Source organism: Narcine bancroftii, chromosome 4 (assembly GCF_036971445.1).
Source record: "Narcine bancroftii isolate sNarBan1 chromosome 4, sNarBan1.hap1, whole genome shotgun sequence".
Lineage (NCBI taxonomy): Eukaryota > Metazoa > Chordata > Chondrichthyes > Torpediniformes > Narcinidae > Narcine > Narcine bancroftii.
In genome coordinates, this window is record NC_091472.1 from 81091664 (window position 1) to 81110233 (window position 18570).

General features: G+C 39.8%; 1 long non-coding RNA gene across 2 annotated transcripts in view; it reads right to left on the minus strand.

The window, feature by feature from the left end:
* The window catches only part of LOC138760739 (uncharacterized), a 44460-nt gene extending 30709 nt beyond the window's left edge, over nucleotides 1-13751 (minus strand). The window contains exon 1 of one of the 2 annotated variants that reach the window (XR_011355844.1): nucleotides 13669-13751. This is a non-coding gene — a long non-coding RNA (uncharacterized lncRNA). Of the gene's footprint in view, nucleotides 1-4710; nucleotides 4794-13668 lie in introns of those variants that run through there. The other variant, XR_011355843.1, reaches the window with a different exon arrangement.
* Between the last annotated feature and the right edge of the window lie 4819 nt (nucleotides 13752-18570).

An 18570-nucleotide genomic window follows, 5' to 3' on the forward strand; every position in this document is an offset into this window, starting at 1 on the left:
TTCATTCTTCCACCTTTTCAAAAATAGTCTGTTCTCTATTTTTTTCTGCCAAAGAAGGTAAACCTCACAGTTTTTCCATCTTTTGTTTTATCTGGCATGCCCTTGCTTTATAACCCATCTTAAGCCTCTTTGTATCTTCCTCATCACCTTCATTGGCACCCAATCATGTATATTGTACTTAGTATAATTTACCAAATCATTATTGTAGATTATGAACAGCTGGGATTCCAGCAATGATCCCTGGGGCAGCGTGGTGGTGCAGTAGTTAGTTCTGCTGCCTCACAGCTCCAGCAACCCAGTTTGATCCTGGGATTTGATTGCAGAGTGTTTTCACTCTTTTTCCTTCAGGAGCTCCAGTTTCCTCCTATACCCTAAGGGTTGATAGGCTACTTGGCCACTGCAATTTGCCCTGAGTGTGTAAGTGAGAGATAAAGTCAGGGGAATGAGGGGAGAATAAAAATGGGATTAATGTAGGATTTGTGAAAATGGGTGGTTGATGGCAAGCATGGATTTGGCAGGTTTTGTGTTATAATTTTTTTTTCTCTTTACCAGTAGCACTGCTATTACTTCACACTTGATGTGCCCTGCTGGTTCCTCACGCTGCTCAAAGTGATCAGCCGTGTGGGGTCTTTTGTGTTGTTTAAGGCATGCATCAAAATTGGAACAGCCAACAGAGCATCCTTTATTGAAGAGGAGAGCACTTAACCTACAATACCTGGAACAGCAAAGTATCAATGCTTAAAAATACACTCACATTTGTATAAACCACAAAAGAAAATCACAGTGAGTAAGTCTGAGCACAAAATAGGGTCTCTGGATTTAATTTAACTTGTAGAACACCACTGCTTGTGTATGTTTATATTGGGTTGTTGATGGGAAGTACTGAGACAATAAGGCAGCACGTCATCAATGTTTTGCCTCAGTATCATAAATCTGCCATGAATATTTTCTATAAGATGCTTAGATTAATCCACCACAAATGTACCAGGTTTTATTTGCAGTTTAAAATTGGATCTTTTTCTACTTTACAACTGTTGTGAGTGTCTGGTGTGGAGTTGGAATGTTACCTGCTAAAAGAGTAATAAAAGTTATAATGACACATCGCAATGCTTTGCTTGTTAGCACCATTTCATGAACTATTTCATACAGCAATTCCAAGACTTCAATGGCTCTTGATTACTCATTAGTACATAACCTTATCCTCTATTGGGCGCACTTTGCTCTTTTATTAAAGACATGAATTGAAATCTGCTTTGCTCCAGATGCATAGCCTGGTTCAAGGGCTGGTCTCTGCATTAAACAGCCTGGTCACAAGTTGGCTCCTACTCTCCAGTATCAGATGGTATAGAGGCAAATGAAATGTCTAGCAATGACATTGTTTGTGATTTAGACCTAATTTCTGTGAAGGAAATAAATATCAAACTGAGGGTAATTCACTCTGAATAATCAGTTCAATTTCTGATTGAATGCTTTTTCAAAAGAATGTTAGCATCTGAAAAAGGCTATGCCATATCTGTGCAATGTCTTCTTTATATTTGTGTTGATTCTTCATCGATCTCTTTATAGGGATATTTGCAGAAATCAAAATAATTTATCATCGTGGAGAAGATGTATTGAATGCCTTGTTGTTGCTAATCAATGGATATTGCTTCAAATTTCAGAAAAAAAATAAATTCTCTTTGAAGGTACTTGATTGCCATTAGGTTTACAGCCTGATATGTGATTTGCCATCGCAACTTATCTTCTGCAGGACTTTCTAAATCAGTCACCCCTTATAATGTTGATGCATCTCTAGCAAGTGATAGATTTTGATGAATACCTTGCATTGCATTGCCATATTAAAATAAATCTGACTGATATTTAATAAAGGGCTTAATGGCCTCTTCTGACTGCACCCATCATGCATACCATGGGGATTGGTTTATATTGAAATAAAATTTGCATTTCATTGCATCAATTTGTGGAGTGCCATTGTCCTTTACTGAGATGCATTGTGAATTGTTAATTGAAATAAAATATGCAACAACCAAACCAAAACTTTATTTACATATGCCTCCACTAAGTGGAAGCCTAATGACCCATAGGAAGAAAGGGTCACCAGATGACACACCTGGGGCCACATCTTTTCATTGTTTTCAGGGACAGATTCCACTCAAGGATAGTGGTGTCAGGAAAGTCACATGTCCTCTGTATTGTTCCAGGACTGGGGTCCTGATTCAAAATCTGAACCTGGATCTTACAGTCAAAAGATGCACAATCTCCTCTGGACTTCTGATCTGCAGGAACGTTGCATTTGTGTAATTTTCTATTCAATTACAAACAACTATTTGGCTGTGGTGCCATGGAGGGGTGGGGTTTGAAGAAGCACAGTAGAGATGTCATTGCAAATGATGAATCCATAAGTCCATTCCCTCCTTTCTGGCATATTGACATATCCACAGATACATATCCACAGTTTACTGTCCTTAATATGAGTTTGCCTTCGAATCTAGTTTGAGGATGGATATCAATGTCAAGATTTTGCACTGTGCCTGAGCGGGGCTATGAATCCCATACAGTGAATATGAATAAATATCCTGTTCTTATTTTATTCACAAAATAAAATCTTATTCACAAGATTGTGTTGACTATATAAGAAAATTCATTTACTCTTCTGTTTTAAAACAATCATGACATTTTTGCCTTGGAAACAATCAGCAATTCTGGAAAAGATTTGGCCCACCTTTTTTCCATGGATTTGTGTTCTGTCATATAGTTACTGAGTCATACAGCATTGAACAGGACCTTCAATTACACTTATCTGTGTTGATCAAGTTTGCATTCTGGGCATTTGGTCCATATCCTTCTAAGCTCTTTCTATTTGTAAACCTGTCCAATATCTTTTTAATGTCAAAATTGTACCCATTTTAACAGTTTCCTCTATCATCTCTTTCCAGATACCACCCACAGAATAAAAAAGTTTGCCTTTCTGGTCCCATATAAATCTCTCCTTTCTTACCTTAAATCTATACCCCTGAGTTCTAGAATCATCTACTTGAGAAAATGACTGTGAGCCTTCATTTTATGCATGGTCTTTTGTGGTTTTATAATCCTCTTTAGTGTCACTTGTCAGCCTCTTATGCTCTCAGGAATAATGACCCAGCCTAACTAATCTCTCCCTATAACTCACACCCTCTAGTCCTGGCAACATCCTGGTGAATCAACTTTTGCACCCCTTCCAACTTATTGATGACCTTCCTGTAGCTGGGCGATTGGAACTGCAACCAGTTCTCTAAGAGTGGTCCGACCAATGCTTTGTGCAACTGAAACTTGAGGTCTCAATGTTTATACTCAGTACTCCACTCAGCGAATTCAAATGGGCCAACCTTTTTCACTGAGTTACCATTTTCAAGGAACTATGAACCTCTTCCCCTTGGTATCTTTGCTCTACAACATACTCTAAGGCCCAACCATTCATCATATAAGTACCACCCTGGTTTGACTTACTAAAGTGTAAAACTTCGTAGTTGTCAATCTGTCACATCTTGACCCACCTTCCTAACTGATCTAGATTCTATTATAAATATGAATATTGTTCTTCATTTTGCTATCTGTAAAGTTACTAATCATGTTAACTGCACTTCCATCCAAACTGTTAACATACAAAAGGGGACCCAGTGCAGGCCTCTGCAGCTCACCACTGGTCATAGGCCTCCAGTGAGAAAAACATTTCTTCATTACGAATCTTTGACACCTTCCACTAAAGTGGGCTTAACTGAATGTATTCCATTGAACAGTTTTTAATTATTTTCCAATATCCATCAATATATTCAAGAATTTAACATTGGTCTTTGATTAGTATGGCTGTAAAATGGGTTTCTAAGGAAAAAATATATACCTTATGTTAGAGATAGAGAATTTAGGTTAAAATGGCTTAAGTTAAAATGTGATGATTAATCATAAAAAGGGAAGCCAGAACGGACAGGGAGCTTACTAGCAGCCAAGGACAAAAAGTTCAGCTGGATATGTTTTTTTAAACATATCTTTTCATGGTCATAGTGAGAGACATGCAGGAGACAAAAGATTGATAAGAAGGGTGAGAAACAGAATTTAGTGTATATAGAGTTCGCAGCGTACGTAACGAACGTGATAATTAAAAATGCAGTTGTACTTAGAATGCTTTTGCAATACTAACCAATTAAAACAGTATTAATAAGAAGGGGAAGGGCAAACAACAAGGGTATAAAAATCAAAGCACTGTATGTATCGGGGCTTAACTGGTGAGAAGCCAGTTGAGTCCAACTCTGCAGACTTGTAAATAAAGCTTGTCGTGTCATCAGTTTTAAAGAGACTCATGTGTGAGAAGTTTTATTTCTGACACCTTACATTTTTGTGCAGACCATCACTCACAAAAGATACACAACTTTACTGAAGATACCTTGTTAAAAAAAAAACTGCAGATCCATTTCATATTTGCAGTGGGTTTGAACATAGTCTCATAGTAAATTTAAAAATGAACTGTTTAGAACCTTTCAATGGACCCATTATGACTAAGCTCTGAAAATGGTTACATTTTACATTTAGACAAACAGCACAGTAACAGGCTCTTCTGGCCCATGAGCCCTTGCCACCCAAATATACCAATTAACCTACAGCCCCTGTACATTTTGAAGGGTGGGAGGAAACCCATGCATACAAGTGGAGAACATACAGACAGTGCCAGATTCCAACCTGGGTCACTGATGCTGTTATAGTATTGCTCTAACCGCTCTGTTCATTGTTCAGCCCTGGAGTATGTTTAGATGTTCCTAAGAGGCAAGCAGAAATATTACAATCAGCAGAAACTACAAGCTGTGATTTGTTTGATCTGGCCTTGAGGTTGTGTGTTTGGATGGGACACTTAGGCAAAGAGGAATTATTTTGTGTGGCGAATTGTTCTGATCTGGAATGCCCTATTTGAAAAGACAGAGGGAACAGAATCAGAGACAATTTTCAGAAAGGAATTGGAGTCATAGAGTCAGTCAACATAATAACAGCCTCCTTGACCTACCACACCTATGCTAACCACCAAGTACCTATCTACACTAATCTCATTTCCCAGCAATCAGCTCATGGGTCAGAGTGTTTCCAGTATTCATATAAATACTTGTGAGATTGCCTGCTTTCACCACCCCACAGGCAGTCAGTTCCTGGCCTCAACCACCCTCTGGGTGTAAAAATTCTTCCAAATCAATTCTAAATCTATCTCTTGCCTTAAAACCATGCCCTCTGGTCAAAGATGCCTCTGCTAAGGGAACGTTATCTCTCAGATCTTAGCTATCATGAACATGAGGCATCACTGCTGAGGACCACTTGCAGGTAATGCCTGAATTGCATGGCATATTATTTGACAGACACATCTGTTTCTGTTTTACCCACAGCATCATGAGAACAAGGGTTCTTTGGCACTGCAGGAAAAGAAAATCATTTTCAGGCACAAGGAGAGATTTCCCTCTGCAAAAGGCCAAATGCTATGCAATATCCATAATCTTATTTTGGATATGTGCCAATTATTCTTGTTCCATGTTTTCTATTCCCTAATTCTCTATATGAATGGAAAATTTGAACTGAGAAATCTTCCTGCCAGGTAGTTATTCAGTAAATGATTTCCTCCATACCCATGTAATTGTGTTGGCTCTTTAATGTAGACCTCATGGATAATTTCTTGAAGTCAAAGAGAAATAGCCATGGAACCCATGTTGTTCCTTCTGCTTTTTGAGAATAATATTGACACCAATGTTGAATAAAACTAATTGTAGTGGCATTTCAAAGTTTTTGCAAATTTAATTTCATAGGTAGAGCATCATTTTGGGATTTAGATTATAGTTTTGATCCAGAGATGTGGGCATTAAAGCTCTTGACAAAAACCCCACAGCCTCTTCAACCTCCCAGCACCAGTGCTGTGACCAACCTTTCCATTCTCATTCATTCTAAACAAATTGCAATTTATTGCAAATGCAAAATGTTGGAAATTTGAAACAAAACCAGAAAATGCTGGAAACAATTTGCAAGTTAAGTAGCATCTGTTGAGAGAAAAAAAAACAGATGAACATTTCAGGGCCATGACCTTTCATGAGAATTGGAAAATATTAAGAAATGACAAGTGTTAAACAAAATTCAGGCAAAGAAATGGTGGAGGAGATGTGAGAGGTGGAATGGTGGTGCAGAAAGGGAATAAAGGAGAGATGTGCACATTAGGGAGAGATCAATGTGGTAGAGTACCTTACCCTTACCTCACTGTAAGATCATTGAACCATATCTGAAATAGGAGCCAACACACCAGCAACCAATCAGCTATTTGAAAAATGAAGCCCAGAGGTACAAGAGACCAAGAGGTTAAAACGCTGGAAGCTATTCAAAATCCAATTGTTCAAGCCAAATGAAATGACTTACTGGCTTCAGGAAATGTTATGTGTTAGTGTTCCACTGGAATGCACAAATTTAGATGTTAATTAAAATCAACAGCAAATGTTATCTTTTGGTTTTGTAAGTGTTCCTTTTGACTAATTAAGAAGCCTTAACATTTAATATCTAGCCTTATCTCATCAATTATTTTACTCAGTCCCAGGTTACTTCACATACCCTGGTTGTTCCCAGCCCCACCACGGAAGGAATCCTGTGGAGAGGGAGTAGCTCCCAGAACCCTCAGCAATGACTTGGTACCTTTTGCCAGAAAGTCAAATGTGAGGAAGGAAACCTTCTGCAGATTATTGCTTATTGCCTTCCATCAGCTGATAAATTACTGTTCCTTCATTATCAACCTCTCTGGGAAGAAGCCATGAGTCAAACAAATTGTGGTGGAACACAGTAGCGCAGGTGTGACCTCACTCGACTGTACAGGCTGCCCACCTCCAACCCTGTAACTCCTCCCCATAAGATTCCCAATAAAGGCTGATAGCCCTACTCTCCTCCGTCCATATCAGCCTTGGATCTGGGCCAGCAGCATGTAGAAACGTGCCTGATGTTGCAGGATATTAAAACCTTTAATCATTTGCTTTGAATCTGCTTGTGGTTATTGGATTGAGCTACACAAATGTCCATAATATACTATTTCATAATAATTTCAGTGGAGTGTTTCTGAAGTAGAGTTGCTTTCCCAATATTGCTCAAAATCAATAGCCAATTTACACACAGCTAACTGCTGGAAAGAGCAACAAGGAGGTGAACAAATAAACATCTTTGTCTTCACCAGCATTGACAACTGCAACATAGATAGTAATGAGGATGACCAGGTATGATGGAACTGCAGAAAGCTGAGTTGAAGGAAGGTTTCGTGGGCATGGATAATAAAGGACGGAATGTGTGTGGAATTCCAGGTGTTAAGGTATGCTGGTTGTGTGAGTAGTATCATGTGCTTAGAAGATAGGAATATAAGAAATAGGAGCAAGAATATTTCATCTGGGCCATCAAGCCTGCGCAACATTCAATAATATCACAGCTGATCTATCAGTGGACTCAGCTCCACCTAAATGCCTTTTCCCCATCACCCTTAATTCACCTATTATACTAGAATCTACCAAATTGCTCCTTAAGTATATTTAATGAGGTAGTCTCTTCTGCTTCCTTGGACAGAGAATTCCACAGATTCACTACTCACTGTGAAAAGCAGTTCCTCCTTATCTTTGTCCTAAACCTACACCCCAAAATCTTAAGGCTGTGTCCCCTTACCTACTGGGGAAAGCCACTTTCCTGTCTCTATCTTATCTACCCTTCTCATAATTTTGTTTCTTTAAGATTCCTTCTCATTTTGAATTCCAATGAGTACAGTCTCAGGCAATTCAATCTCTCCTCATAGGCTGACCTTCGAATCTCTGAAATCAATGTGGTGAATCTCTGTACCACCTCCAAAGCTAGTATATTTTCTCAAATAAGGAGACCAGAATGGCATAAAGTACTCCAGATGCAGCCACACCTGCACCCTATACAGTTGCAGCAGAATCTCCTTGCACTTAAATTCAATCCCTTAAGCAATAAAGGCTAATGTTCCATTTGTCTTCTTGACCCGTTGTACCTGCAAACTGAATTTTCACAATTCATGCACAAGCACTCCCAGGCCCCTCTGTATAAGAACCTGCTGCAATGTTCCATAATTTAAATTAAAATATGATCCACTATTTTTCCTTCCAAAGTGGATAACCTTACATTTGCCATCAATGTATTCCAGCTGCCAGACCCTTTCCCACTCACTCAACCTGTTTATATATCTCTATGCAGACTCTGCATCCTCTGCAAAATTTGATTTTCCGCTCAATTTAGTGTCATCAGGAAACTTAGATATTCCGTTCTTGGTCAACTCTTCCAAACCGTTAATGTGTATTGTGAACAATTGCAGGCCCAGCATTGATCTCTGCGATACCCTGCTCACCACTGATTGCCAACCAAAGAAAATCCAATTTTTCCCAACGCTCTGTCTTCTGATGGTTAATCAATCTTCTAACCATTAATACCTTGATGAAGGGCTTAAGCCCAAAACGTTATGTATCTTTATCTTTGCTATATAAAGTGCACTGTTTTACCTTCTGAGTTTCTCCAGCATTGACTCTATTAATACATTACTCCAAATCCGTGTATTTTTATAGAATGGATAATTCTTTAATGTGGCACTTCATTAAACGCCACCTGGAAATACAAGTATACAACATCCACCTGTTATCCTCTTTCACTCTGCTCATTACATCCTCAAAGAACTCCAGTAAATTTTTCGGACAGAACTGGCCATTATTGAATCCATGCTGCTCTGCCTGATGGAACAATTTCCATCCAGATGTCTTGATATTTCTTCCTTAGTGATAGTTTCAATCATTTTCCCAACTAGACGTTAACTGGCCTGTAGTTACTTACCTTCTGTCTTTGACCACTTTTAAACAGTGGCGTGATATTTGCTGTGTTCCAATCTTTTAGGATCTCCCCAGAGTCCAGAGAATTTTAGTAAATTACCACAATGCCTCTGTACCCTTTTCAGTACCCTTGGATCCATTCCATCAGGACCGGGTGACATCCACCTTTAGATCCACTATTTTCCTCAACACTTTTTCTGTAGCGGCCCTTACCTCTCATGGCATCCTTAATTTCACTCTTTAGCATGTTAGACATTTTCTCCACCATGAAGACCAACAGAAAATAATTGATAAGGGGCTCAGTCATTTCCCCCTGACTCAATATTAGTTCCCCATCTCATCTTCCAAGGAACTTAGTTTTACTTTAGCTAACCTTTTCTTCTTTAATTATAAAAACTTTTACTGTTTTATATTTTCTGCTAGTTTACTTTCATTATGTATATTTCTTTTCTCTATTGCTTGCTGAGTAGTTCTTTGTTGCTTTTAAAATTTTCAAAATCTTCCAATTTCTTGGTAACCTAATATGCATGAGTTTTTAATTTGAGGCCTTTGTAGTGCGCTGCACTGATCTGCAAGCGAACCACATCATGGAGGTGCAGGCTCGTATTGGGCTGACATCACAATGGTCCCGGTGGAGAGCCCGCAAAGGATCATGGGAGTTGTGCTGATAAGCTCTCAGAAAGTTCCAGTAAAGTCATTTGGTTGGTTCAACTCACTCACAGCTTCTGTGTGTTTTTTTTCTTTTGTTCGCTGTACAGCACACCGACCACACCTTCCTTTAATTCCTTCATTATCCAAGGTTGATTCTCCTCCTTCTTACAGTCCTTGCTTTTCCCTGGAATATACATTTGTTGAGCACTATGAAAAATCTCTTTGAAAGTCCTCCATTGTGTCTCAACTTTCCAACAATATAGCCTATATTCCCAGTCTATACTAGCAAACTCCTCCCTCATCCCAATACAGTCTCCCCTTTTTACACTGGTTTTAGACTGTACTATTGCATCCTACGTTTGTATGAGAAATTCAACCATACTGTGATCACTCTTTCCGAGCAGAATCCTAACTACAAGATCATTAATTTTAACTGTCTCAATTCACGGGACCAGATCTAAGATAGCATGTTCCCTTGTAGTTAACATGCTGTTCAGAAAAGCTATTATGGATGGATTGTATGATCTCCTTCTCAAGACTCCCACGACCAACTTGATTCGTCCATTCTCTGTATAAGTCAAATCCACCATGACAACTGAAAATGTTTTTTCCTGGTTTATTGCCTATGCCACTGTTATGTTTTTATTTGGTGGTCTATAGACAACACTTGCCAGTGATATTTTTTCCCTTACTATTCCTAATTTCTACTCAGATGCCTTCAATATTCTGCTCCTCATTTTTATATTTGTCTCACTCTCACCTTGATCTCATCCTGAAATAAGAGTGCTACGCCCACCTCCCTTGCCTTCCAGCCTAACCTACTGAATTACCTGATATCTTTGGATGTTTAATTCCCACTCATCTCTTCTGCAACCACGTTTATGTAATTTCCACTAAATCATACCCCTTTGTACTGATTTGTACCGTTCATTGACCTTGGTTTGAATACTACGGGCATTCAGATGCTGGCAGCATCTCTGAGTTTCCAACTTGCGCATGTTATGGATCTGCACTCACCTGGAAAGCATTGAGGAAAAGTTTGACTACATTTGGGAACGCTAAAAAAGAACCTTACCTTCATCTTACTATAGGTTTGTTCTGCTTTCTCACCAAAGCCCTTAAGACAACCAGCAATCCTCAGACTTGACAGCAGCACCTCTCAAGGTAGCCCTTCATCCTTTTATATTCACTCAAACCTAATCATCGCTCACCTTAACTGCCAGACTTTTGAATTTCCTGCTCAGCTCCTCCGTCTCTTCTCTCCCAATGGCACCTCCAGTGGAAACTAACCAGTGCTCACCTCCACCGCCCCGTGAAAATTGTAAATGCATGGTGTGAAAGGATGAAATAAGTAATTCAGCATGTTGGAGATGAGAGCACTTTTTTTCTTTCTGTGAATGTTGAAGGATGTGATTGATAGCAGCCAGTTGCTAAGTGTGCCGGGATATGATTAAATGGAGTGATGGCAGGGATTGACAGGATAAATGAAGAGTTGTTCACAAACCACTGTCTTGTAGGGTTATTGAATCAGAATCAAGATTATTGACATGAACGTGTGTCATGAAATTTGTTGTTTTGTGGCAGCAGTATTGGGCATTACAGGTGCAAAAATTGCTATAAATTACATTTCTGAAAATACAATAAATAAATAAATGCAAAAGAAGAGAGAAAATGAGCTTCTGTGGTTCATTGTCCATTCAGAAATCTGATGGAGGAGGGGAAGAAGCGGATTTTGTATCAGCAGCATGTCGAATTACCCAAAGACCTGTTAGCTCAAACCAAGGCTTTAATCAACAAAAGACTGGACCGTATTACAGCACAGTCGACCAGTCCAGACTGACCTGGGTCTGGTTAGGAGCAGCCCTTTATGACCTGCCAGTAGGCGTGGCTATGACTCTCAGCCAATCACAACAGCTATAAGCAAATATATACAAATATACATTGGTGATAGTATCCTGTACTATCACAGTATCATTGGGTGTTTGTCCTTCCTGATGGTAGGAATAAGAAGAGGTCCTGACCTGGGTGGTAAGGGTCCTTGATGATGGAGGCTGCTTTCTTGAGACACCACCTCTTTTAAATGTCCTCAATGATAGGATTGGCCAAGTTCACAACCCTCTGTGGCCTTTTCATGTCTTGTGCATTAGCACCTCCATAATAGACAGTGATGCAACCATTCAGAACACTCTCCACAGAACATATTCACTGTTGAAATTTGCAAAAGCATTTGGTGACATGCCAAATCTCCTCAGCCTCTTCTTTCAGTAAACCCAGTGTCATAGAACAATTTTAACTTTTGGATCTCAGTCAGAAATTAAAAGATTGGGCAACTTTTGTTCACTTCCTGCTTTCAAGGTGAGTGGAGCAGAGATAGATGGCACCATTTTTGGAAGAATTGTTAGAGGCTATCAAGGTTACAGCATCCCTTTGCGGGGACAGGCACTCAATTTCCTCTTGGATAGTTTCCATTTAATGATCATGTTCCACCTCAACCAGATCTACTGTTTTGAATATCACAGTATAAGCCCATAATACTGCAGTGTTCCAGAGTTCCTTAAAAACAACGCAAACAATGGGAACAGAGTTCTACCTTAAAAATTACATAACAGAAATAATTTTGGATGTCCTCTGATTAATCCTCACTGAATATAAAGTCATGGCACAAAGGAGCCATCTCTTTGGCAACTAGTGATTTTGTAAATCTGCATGGCACCATGGTACTCTTGTCCAAACTAACAATGCCATTGAGCTGTCAGGACAATGTAAGAAAGGCTAATGGTGTTTCTGACTGAAATATTTGCAGCCAAATGGTGCTGATGCCAAATAAAGTGAGAAAAATAGATTCCCTTGTTCAAAGTTGGCAACCTCCAATATTAACACAAAGAGGGCAGCAGCAGTGGTGAGTGATAATAATAAGGTCCCAGAACAAAATCAACACAATTCCTTTCTTCTGTCTCAAAAATAAACTTGAATTTCTTTGCAGTCTTCTAAGAACTAGCTATTAAATACTTTTGAAATAATGCCAACACCATAACTGGTCTGTGAACATGTTTTCTGAGAAATATGCCTTTAAATTGTTGCTGGAATTTGTTTTTCCAGTATTTGCCTGCAGGCACAATGCATCTAAATGTACTTTTTGGCAACATCATTCCTTCTCAGGTAACATACTTAGCTAGTTTTGCCAAGAATTAATTTGTTATCCTTGGATTTGCTACGGAATTATGTTGTGACAATGTAGTCCATTAAAACCTCGCTAATATTGATCAATAATAAGAAAAACAAAGCTTTTGAAATCCAAAATCATGTGCTCCCTTCATTTCACCAGCCAACACTAGTAATTGGATTTCGATGCAACATCTTAAACTCTATGTCCTGATGTGGACAGAAGAGCTACGAAGGAAAATCAGTTATTAAGTTATACATGAAATTACCTCTATATATGCTTGGATCTCTTCAAACTTTTCTCAGGCAAATAATTGCAAAAATAGCACCAGTTTCTTCAATAATCTTACTGATGAAAATTTGAAGCCGTGAATATCTATATGATGTGTCCAGATATAAATCTAATTATAATTAGTATAAATAATTGAAGAGACCAAATGCCATATTTAATCATTCTTTGTAAACCCCTCCTTAATATCCTGATTTTTTTTAAAATGTAAGTAAATTCATCAATTATTTATACAGGTCAAATGGACTATGTTTAAAACTACTCTTTGTATTTTTTTAATGCAATCGTTTCTAGTACCCTGAAAAGTAGCATTATGGTGAGAAGAAATATTCCTTAAATGTTGATTAAACTTGTCATTATGTGCCAGGACAACAAACTCTCCCTCAATGTCAGCAAGACAAAGGAGCTAGTCAAGGACATCTGGAAGAGGGGTGGAGCTCACTCTTCGGTCTGCATCAATGGTGCTGAGGTGGAGATAGTAGAAAGCTTTAAATTCCCTATGAATAAACATCTCCAATAACCTTTCCTCGTCCACCCACTTCAACACGATGACCAGGAAAGTGCACCAGGGCCTCTACTTCCTCAGAAGCCTGAGGAAATTTGGCATGTTAGCAGCTTTTTTTATAGATGCATCATTGAAAGTACCCTGTCAGGGTGTACCATGGCATGGTATGGGAACCGCTCCTCCCAAGATTGGAAGCAATTACTTACTGTTGTGAACGCAGCTTAGACCATCACGCAAATCTTCTGTCCTTCATCGACTCCATCTGCAGATCCTTCTACCTTGGAAAAGCAGCCAACATGCTAAACAACTCATTCCACCCAGGACACGCTCTCATCACCATCCTCCCACCAGGATTCATGAATATGAGATCGGACATCCCCATATTTAGTTTTCTTTCCCACTATTATCTGACTCCTGAATGAAAACACACGAGTGAAATAATATTGCCCTCTACATTGTGCTTTATTCCTGTATTATGAAGGGTTAATTACTCGGAAAACAAGCATTCACACTGCATTTCAGTGTAGATGACAACTAAACTTGCACTGAACTGAAATGAATAGACATTCGAAATCATGGCAACCATGGCTTTGCAATCGACAGCACTTAAAATATTGAGCATTGTCTAATGCCTGTTAAAAAGGGGTTAATTATAGAAAACGAGTCATCTTTGTTAATGCAGAGCTAATTTAGTAAACTGAGTGGGTTAAGCAAATTTGCTCATGTTTTGGAATTACGTCAGTCCTAATGTGTAAGCCTCCTCAGAGAAATAATGCAACTATTGAGTTTGAAGGCTGGACATGCATTGAAAGTTACAAGAAAACTCCAGGCCCTTACTTTCTCAAAACTAATTGCAAATTTATTGACAACCAGAAGGTTTACGGTGAATTTAATCAGGAAACTACTCTGAGGGTGTTAGCTGTTGGTTATCTTACAATCCAAAATTCAAATATGTAAGTACTGATTTTGCATACTAAATTTTAATGCTACGTTTTCAATTGCACAACCAGTATTTTATGTTTAAACAGGATATGAAGAAACAAATAAAAACATGTTCTTCATTGATGTGTAATGATAAGTATATATTTTAATACCAAGCTATTAATAATTTTATGGTCGCTGGTTTTTAAAAACATAGCATGCCCAGTGGCTATTAATGAGGGAGGATTCTAATTGACAGCTGTGAATGGCAGTATTTGTGAACAGCTCTGGGCTTGCTTCTGTGGTTTGATAGCATTCTTGAGCTTTAAAATGAAAAGTGTTCATTGTGATGGAGAAAGTTGGCAGGAGAAGATTGATGAGTGCCCATCACCAGATGCCTCATACCCAACACTCACCCATCTTTATATTGCACCTCTGGAAGCTTTCAATCACTGCCGCATATGTTAAGTGATCATTAAGGCTTCTCAAGGAGCCAGGCAGAGCTTTGGCATGGACTGATTGTGATTTAAAAATTCTTGTTCATGCTTCAATTTTTGTGAACAGGGGAAGAAAAGAAATGATACTGAGGTGAAACATTTTATGTATACCATTCAATTCTTTCCTATTTTAGTAGGAACTATAGATAACTCACTTGTCAATGTGTTTCGAGGTTGTTGGTTCAAGCTTTCATTTAGAACCCTAAGCAAAGGTGCCTCCTTGAACCAAAGTGACATATTGATGGAGTACTGTAGTATCTCAAATGCTCATGAAATATTCCAGGGATTACTTTGCAGAAAAACACAAGTGCCATTCTCCATATTCTGGACAAAACCTGACTATAAATCACCTGATGAGGTGGACATTGTGTATATACAAGGCCTTAGACGATGCCCCTCATGACAGAGTAGTCTGGAAGGTTAATTCACGTGGGATCCAAGGTGAGCTGGCTAATTGGATTCAAAACTGGATGAGCAGAAGGGAACAGAGAGTAGTAGTGGACAGTTGATTTTCTGATTGGAAGGCTGACCAGTGGTGCATCCAATTGGTAACAATTTATTAATGGTTTGAATGGAAATGAAGTGAACACTATTCTTTGGCTTGGCTTCGCGGATGAAGATTTATGGAGGGGTATATCCACGTCTTCTGCAGGTTCGTTGGTGACTGACAAGTCCGATGCAGGACAGACAGGCACGATTGCAGCGGTTGCGAGGGAAAATTGGTTGGTTGGGGATGGGTGTTGGGTTTTTCCTCCTTTGTCTTTTGTCAGTGAGGTGGGCTCTGTGGTCTTCTTCAAAGGAGGTTGCTGCCTGCCGAACTGTGAGGCGCCAAGATGCACGGTTGGAGGTGATATCAGCCCACTGGCGGAGGTCAATGTGGCAGGCACCAAGAGATTTCTTTAAGCAGTCCTTGTACCACTTCTTTGGTGCACCTCTGTCTCAGTGGCCAGTGGAGAGCTCGCCATATAACACGATCTTGGGAAGGCGATGGTCCTCCATTCTGGAGACATGACCCACCCAGCGCAGTTGGGTCTTCAGCAGCATGGATTCGATACTTGCGGACTCTGCCAGCTCGAGTACTTCGATGTTGGTGTGAGGTCATTCCAATGAATGTTGAGGGTGGAGCGGAGACAGCGCTGATGGAAGCATTCTAGGAGCCATAGGTGATGCCAGTAGAGGATCCATGATTCAGAGCCAAACAGGAGCGTGGGTATGACAATGGCTCTGTACATGCTGATCTTTGTGGCAAATATTTCAGGTGGTTGTTTTTCCAGACTCTTTTGTGTAGTCTTCCAAAGGCACTATTTGCCTTGGCGAGTCTGTTGTCTATCTTTGCATCCTTGCATCAGATGAAATGGTGCAGCCGAAGTAGGTAAACTGGTTGACCATTTTGAGTTCTGTGTGCCCGATGGAGATGTGGGGGGGGGGGGGGCTGTTAGTCATGGTGGGGAGCTGGCTGATGGAGGACCTCAGTTTTCTTCAGGCTGACTTCCAGACAAAACATTTTGGCAGTTTCCGCAAAACAGGACATCAAGCGCTGAAGAGCTGGCTCTGAATGGGCAACTAAAGCGGCATCGTCTGCAAAGAGTAGTTCATGGACAAGTTGCTCTTGTGTCTTGCTGTGAGCTTGCAGGTGCCTCAGATTGAAGAGACTGCCATCCGTGCGGTACCGGATGTAAACACCATCTTCATTGTTGAGGTCTTTCATGGCTTGTTTTAGCATCATGCTGAAGAAGATAGTAAAGAGGGTTGGTGCGAGGACGCAGCCTTGCTTCACGCCGTTGTCAATGTAGAAGGGTTCGGAGAGCTCATTGCTGTATCTGACCTGACCTTGTTGGTTTTCGTGCAGTTGGATAACCATGTTGAGGAACTTGGGGGGGCATCCGAGGCGCTCTAGTATTTGCCAAAGCCTTTTCCTGCTCACGGTGTCAAAGGCTTTGGTGAGGTCAACAAAGATGATGTAGAGGCCTTTGTTTTGTTCTTGGCACTTTTCTTGGAGCTGTCTGAGGGCAAAGACCATGTCAGTAGTTCCTCTGTTTGCGCGAAAGCCACACTGTGATTCTGGGAGGACATTTTCGGCGACACTAGGTATTAGTCTATTAAGGAGAATCCTAGCGAAGATTTTGGCTGCAATGGAGAGCAGCGTGATTCCCCTGTAGTTTGAGCAGTCTGATTTCTCAGACTGATAGTGAGGAAGGATATCTAAATTTACAACAAGATTTAGATTGTTACGAGCCCAGAGGACCTCAAAACCCAGCAGCAATAGATATTCACCAAGACAAATGGTTACTTAAAACAAAAGTTATTTTTAATTATCTTTAAACATGAAACAGAATCACACATTAACTTACCACTATTGACTTAACTAATCTAACTTAATCCCCTTCTAATTCTTAGCACACATGTATGTAAGTTTAGAAAAGTTCTTTGATTCGTTGTCCAATCTCACTTCTCATTTCTCCAAGTTCACTGGTTGCAGGCAATTCTTATACTGTGCACAGAATTTAACATTTATAAAGTTCATTAGGCTTTGGTGCTTGAAAGGTAAATGGTTACCAATCAGGAAGGTTCTTGTCAGTTTTCAGAGACAGATTTGTTGTTCATTGGACACCCACAACTGATTCCTTTTTAATCAGCCACTTCAGTGTCTTGCTGATGAAACTTGCCCCCTCAGGGTTCTCCTGATGATAACCTCTTTCTTTCAGGTCACCAAAGAATTCCTTTTTTGTTTCTCTTATTTCAAATGAAACATTAGACAGACAGCCCTTGCATGAACCACAAGGGCTTTGACCAGGCTGAACTAAGCACTCCCATCTTCCAAATGGGGTTTTCCACAGCTTGCCAGCTTGTCCTGTTCCAATCCCAGCTGCTGCTGCTGACTGTAAAACTGCAGAACTGAATTCCCACTCTCTCTCTCAGAGAGAAAATCTGTTTTACTCTCTGTGCTTGCACGACCCTCTTAAAACAGCAAGTTCCACTCCAGACAGTCTGCAGCTCTGACAAGTTATTTCACCTTTTGACTTTTTGTAAACAACAATCCATTAGTGAAGTCTCTTGGGCACTCTCCAAAGGCTCTTGGCACCGACATGTCTAGCATGAGCAGAGCTCCAGTATTTTAAATAAGATCTGTTTTAAAGTGTGTGTATGTGACCTAAACTAAAAAATCTGCCCAAATTTATCTCCCCAAAACATTCCTACATACAATACAAACACAACATAATCTGTCACAAGATCTGTTGACAAAAAGTGCCATATGAAATTTAATATTGACAAGTGTGAGGTTTGGCACTTTGGTAAATCAAACAAGGGTAGGACTCACATAATAAACGGCAGTGCCATGAAGAGTATTGTAGAAGAGAGAGAGTGAGTGGTGCAGGTACATAGTTCCATGAAAGTGCCAATACAGGTGGAGAAGATGGTGAAGAAGGCAATTGGCATACTAGCCTTCATTGGATGAAGTATTGAGTAGAAAGGTTAGAACCCCATGATACAACTGTACAAAGAATTGGTGAGACCACATTTGGATTAAATTGTGCGCTTCTGGTCACCGAGATATAGGAAGGATATCAATGAGTTAGGATTGAAGAGGAGGTTCAGCAAGATGTTGCCAGGACTGTAGGGCTTGAGTTATGGCAATAAGCTGAGTTATTATTCCCTGAATCACAGCAGGCTTAACCTTATAGCAGTTGA